Raw genomic sequence first — 4676 nt, forward strand, 5'->3', positions numbered from 1 at the left:
AAAAAAAAAAAAGTCTAAAGTACAACTTTTATCTTGCTTGAAGTCACAATGAGTGCAAACTTTAAAATAGTACCTGAAAACATGAAAGGTATAATGAGTCATCAACAGTGTCCTTCCTCACCAAAACCAAGTTTGTTGGGTAAGAGGGCACAAGTAACAAAGAGCAGGACAATGAACGAATGAAGACAGCCCATAAGGGGAAACTGCATAGCACTGCTGGGAAACTGTAAGGTACAACCTGAAATCTGAGATAACAGTGTGTTCTTTACAAAATTCAATTTTCTTTATACTTATGATGTTTTATTATCTCACTTTATACTTCCTAGAATTGTAGAGTAGCTCACTGAATCCCCGCTGGAAATAAAGTTGAGAAGAGCAACTGAATATCCAGTGTAGGGCAGTGTCGTGCATCTTGTATCAGGATATGTGGCCAGCAGGGTTCAACGCAAGATAAACAGGGTCCTTCTCCTTTGAGCATTCAATTTTATTCAACGAGTCATAAAAAACCTGTTTCTAAATTACAATTAACATTTTGTACTGCAGAATGCAAGTTGTTAATGAGGCTAACATTAAACAAACTAGACTTCAAAGGAAATGTTGGCTTATGGCAGGTTGCTAGGCTGTAGTCCCACACCTCCAGAGTGTGCGTTCCCACATCTCTGCCACTGGGGGTGCAGCAAGGGAAATGCTTAAGAGGCTGGTACTGGAAAAGAGGCCGGGCTGTAAAGTCAAGGCCAGACTGAAATTCTGGGTCTACCACTTGCTAGATATATGTCCTTGGACAAGAGACACAGCCAAGTTTGCTCTTCTATTAAAAATTCACAGACATTACAGAATGAGAAAGAAAATTAGTCCACAAAATACTCTATTGCACATCTATTGGTTTTGCCTACCCAGCATCTATTATTTTGGCAATGGAACTAAATTTTCTTTTAGAAACTGCCTCTTCTCTATCTTTAATTCACGTAGTTCAAGTGGGAACATGAACCAGGCCTTTCTACTCAGGGTGTACATTGTGGCTCAAGAACAGGCACAGGCCCCAAGCCTAAGCCCTTAGGACCACTCCTCCTACTGAGACAGAATAGGGCTAGGCCTGTGAACCAAACCAACTCCATTTTCCCTGCAGAGGATACTTCATTACTTTTCCATACCTCAGTTATGAGACCACCAGGGCACTTGATTATCCTACGGCTCGCCCTGATAAATAAAGTGAGATAAGAGGGGAAGAGATATTAACTGAGTTACAAAACCCCTTCCCCAAGGTGGGTTAAAATATAACTGTTAGCTTTATTTAAAACTTATCATTATCTACCCATTCTTTCTCTTCCTGTAATTGTAAAAATTAAGTTACAGATTAACCTTAAACCCTTTTGGGAGTTACACACAGGATGTCCCTGAAACTGACCCCCCCTCATGACCATTATAAAGATATCATAAATCATCAAGACAAGAAGTTCGCATCAATTGAGGAACTGCTTGCCTTTAAAAACCTTTCCCCATCTTCTCTCGGGGAGACAGTTTTTCTACTGATGAATCCCTTATGCATGAGTCTATCCCTTTTTAATAAAGCATTGCTTGCCTTAAATTCTGCTGGGTACTTTGTTCATTTCAATGACACTGAGACCCAAGAGACTAATTTAGTAACACTACTGCTGCTGCTAAGCATATAGAATATAAACCAGGAGCTGACTATGGCCATCTCCATCTCTGGGTTTGGAGAGCTTGCTGAGGAACAAAGCCAACACAGCGTGAGGGAGGGCCAGGAGCAGAAAACAGCCTGTGACCTGCTAATACCTGTTTGGGCTCCTAGACCCAGCCATGCTCAAACTTATAAGATAAGAGAGTCAATAAATTCTTTTTAATTAAACTAGTTTGAGCAAACTCAGCTCAGCCATCATTTGCCAGAGAAAGAGTTGTCAAAACAGAGTGTTTGGCCACTCTTTTTATGTAAGAAATTATAATGAAGTGCTACTTTATACCTACTGAATGAATAAATTCTTTTTCAGTCGTAATATCCAATACTAGAGCAGCTCTAGTGAAAAGATAAAAGCAGTCGTTCCTTGCCTGTGGCTCCATGGAAAGAAATCTCTTACAGGATAAAATGCATGCACCCAATACAGACCCCTGGTTATTGATGCTCACAGAAAACCATGTGAGAATTGGCATCTGTAAAAGAGTTTTTGATTACATGGTTTAAAATTTGCTGTGGAATTAAACAAGTTGTGTTCTGGTACCTATCTCTTTATTTGAAATCATTGGGGAGTGTGAGGAGGATTCTACCCCAAACTAGAGAAAACACAAACATTTTCATATAAGTATGATTCAATTTAACTAACTCATTCCAGAAGTAACCACATCAGATAACGTGGCCTATAAATTAATTCCTGTCATCCACTTACATATTCAACAAATGTTCTAGTGTGCCTTCCATGTGCCATGTCCTGTCCTGGGTACTAAGGACACAGTGGTAAACAAGAAGGGCAAAAATTCCTGATTTCATAGAGCTTCCATTCCAGTGGAGAGAATCAGTTAGGGGTAGCAAACAATAAGCAAGCATTGGGAAAACAGAATAGTTTAATCAGGCTCCTTTGCCTCGGGTCAGGTTGGGGGTGGTGTGGCACATTCTTTGTAAGCAAATTGTGTGTGGGGGGGGTGGAGTTAGTGCACATGCGTGGCGCCACCGCTTGGCTGGCCTGGCATTTTACTGCCTTGGGCATCCGCCCTCCAATGCCATGCTCTCGAACTTACAGCTCCAAAGACCTTTGGCTGGTTACCAACTCATAGACCTGCATGTGAAGGGTTTGTGACCCAGTCTGGAAAATGGGATTGAGGGGTCTGTGAGCTCCAGACCCAGCCCTAGCTCTACAATTGGTGTAGCTGTTGCAGGATTGTGTACAGGTGAAAAAGCCCAACAACTGGCACTCTGAGCAGGATTCTGAGCAGGTATGGGAGCCAAAACCCCTTGGAAGAAGGAGGAAATGTGGCTACTTGTGAATATGTTCTGCCTATCGCAACTTTCCTGTTGACCAGGATCTGGTTGCTGCTCACTGTATTGGACGGTAGCATAGACCAGGCACTATGGCAGACAACCCCTTGGGAAGGGGAGAAAATGTGGCTATCCTTGAGCACATGATGCCCAGTGGCCAATTTCTTGCTGACCAGAGCCTGGCTACTGCTCACTATGATGCAAACTGATCAAGATTTGCAGCAGAAAGCAGAGCTGTTGGAAGCAAGGATGATTATCCTGTAGGATTACATGCAGCAACTGAACACTCCTGCTTCTCACACCAGGGAAGGCAACCAACCCAGTGGTGAGTTGGGGGAAACCGTGTGTCTCCTGGAACAACATGCTCATTGAAGTGAAGCACAGCAGCCTATGGGACCTAGGGGTGGATGGTGTAACATGCTCTGGAGATGATATAGTAAACTCATATCGCATTTGTCCAAAGGCAGAAGGCTCGCAGGGTACCATGTAAACCCAATGGCTGGCCGGGTGCTGTATAAACCCAAGAAAGCAGTTGGCTCGACGGGTGCCATATAAACCTGAGAAAAGAGCAACTGAGTGAATGCAGTTGTTCAAACTGTGGGTGAACGCTGGAGAACTGCTTGAGACTGTGAGTGAATAGCTGGTGTAAGCCTAGCTGATTCAAGTAACTCAGGAGCTGGGGATGGGGCAGCTAGATGCTAATAGCCAAGACAACGAAAAGGCCCCTAGGGCATTTCAGAAGTTTGGGAGAGCGCCCCTCCCATCACAGAGGCCTAGGAGAACTGAGTTTCTCCAAAGGACAGACCTGGGGTGCAGCTGCCCTCGGGAACCTGCTCCTTGCATCCCAGCCACTCTGGCTGGAGCAATCCTGCCTCAGCACCTCCAAAGAGCAAAAGCCAAAAACCTTGGTGGCGTTCATGTTGTGTTAAGTTTGCAGGCCAGCAGTATGTGAGAACAGTGGAGGTGTGGCAGCCTCCACCTAGATTTTGGAAGATGTATGAAAAAGCCAGGGGACTCAGGCGGAAACCTGCTGCAAGAGTGGAGCCACTGCAGAGGTCCTCTACAGAGTAATGTGGAGCAGAAAAATGGGGTCGGAGCCCCCACAGAGAACCCCCACTGAGCAAATGTCTAGTGGAGCTAGGATGGCGGGACTGCCACCAGGAGCCCAGAACCGTGGCGCTGCTGGCAGTGTGCAGCACCAGCCTGGAAAAGCGCAAGCACCAGGGCAGCTCAATGGGCTGCACTTGGCGGAGCTGTAGGAGTGAGGCTGCCCAACGCTTTAGGGGTCCAGGTGCCCCTGTGTGCTTAACGTTTGCCCTGTTTGGGTTTTGGACTTGTCTGGGGCCTGTTTTTCCTTTCTGGAAAAGGGAATGTGTACCCAATGTCTGTCCCACTGTATCTTGGAAGTAGATAAACTTGTTTTTGACTCTTTACAGCTTCACGGCTGAAAGGAGTTTTGTTTTTAGTCTCAGATGAGAATTTGGACTTTTGAGTTGGTGCTGCAATAAGCTAAAGACTTTTGGGACTGGGATGTAATGTGTAATATGTAAATGTAAGGGTCATTTATCCTCACTAAGGGGACATCATGGAAGATTCTGAACAAGTAGATTGTATGGTGAGGGACCCTGTAGGGGTGGATTGTTGGGAAAATAGAATAGTTTAATCAGGCTCCCTCACCTCAGGTCAGGTT

This window comes from Galeopterus variegatus, unplaced genomic scaffold, assembly GCF_000696425.1.
Source record: "Galeopterus variegatus unplaced genomic scaffold, G_variegatus-3.0.2 Scaffold5411, whole genome shotgun sequence".
Taxonomy (NCBI): domain Eukaryota; kingdom Metazoa; phylum Chordata; class Mammalia; order Dermoptera; family Cynocephalidae; genus Galeopterus; species Galeopterus variegatus.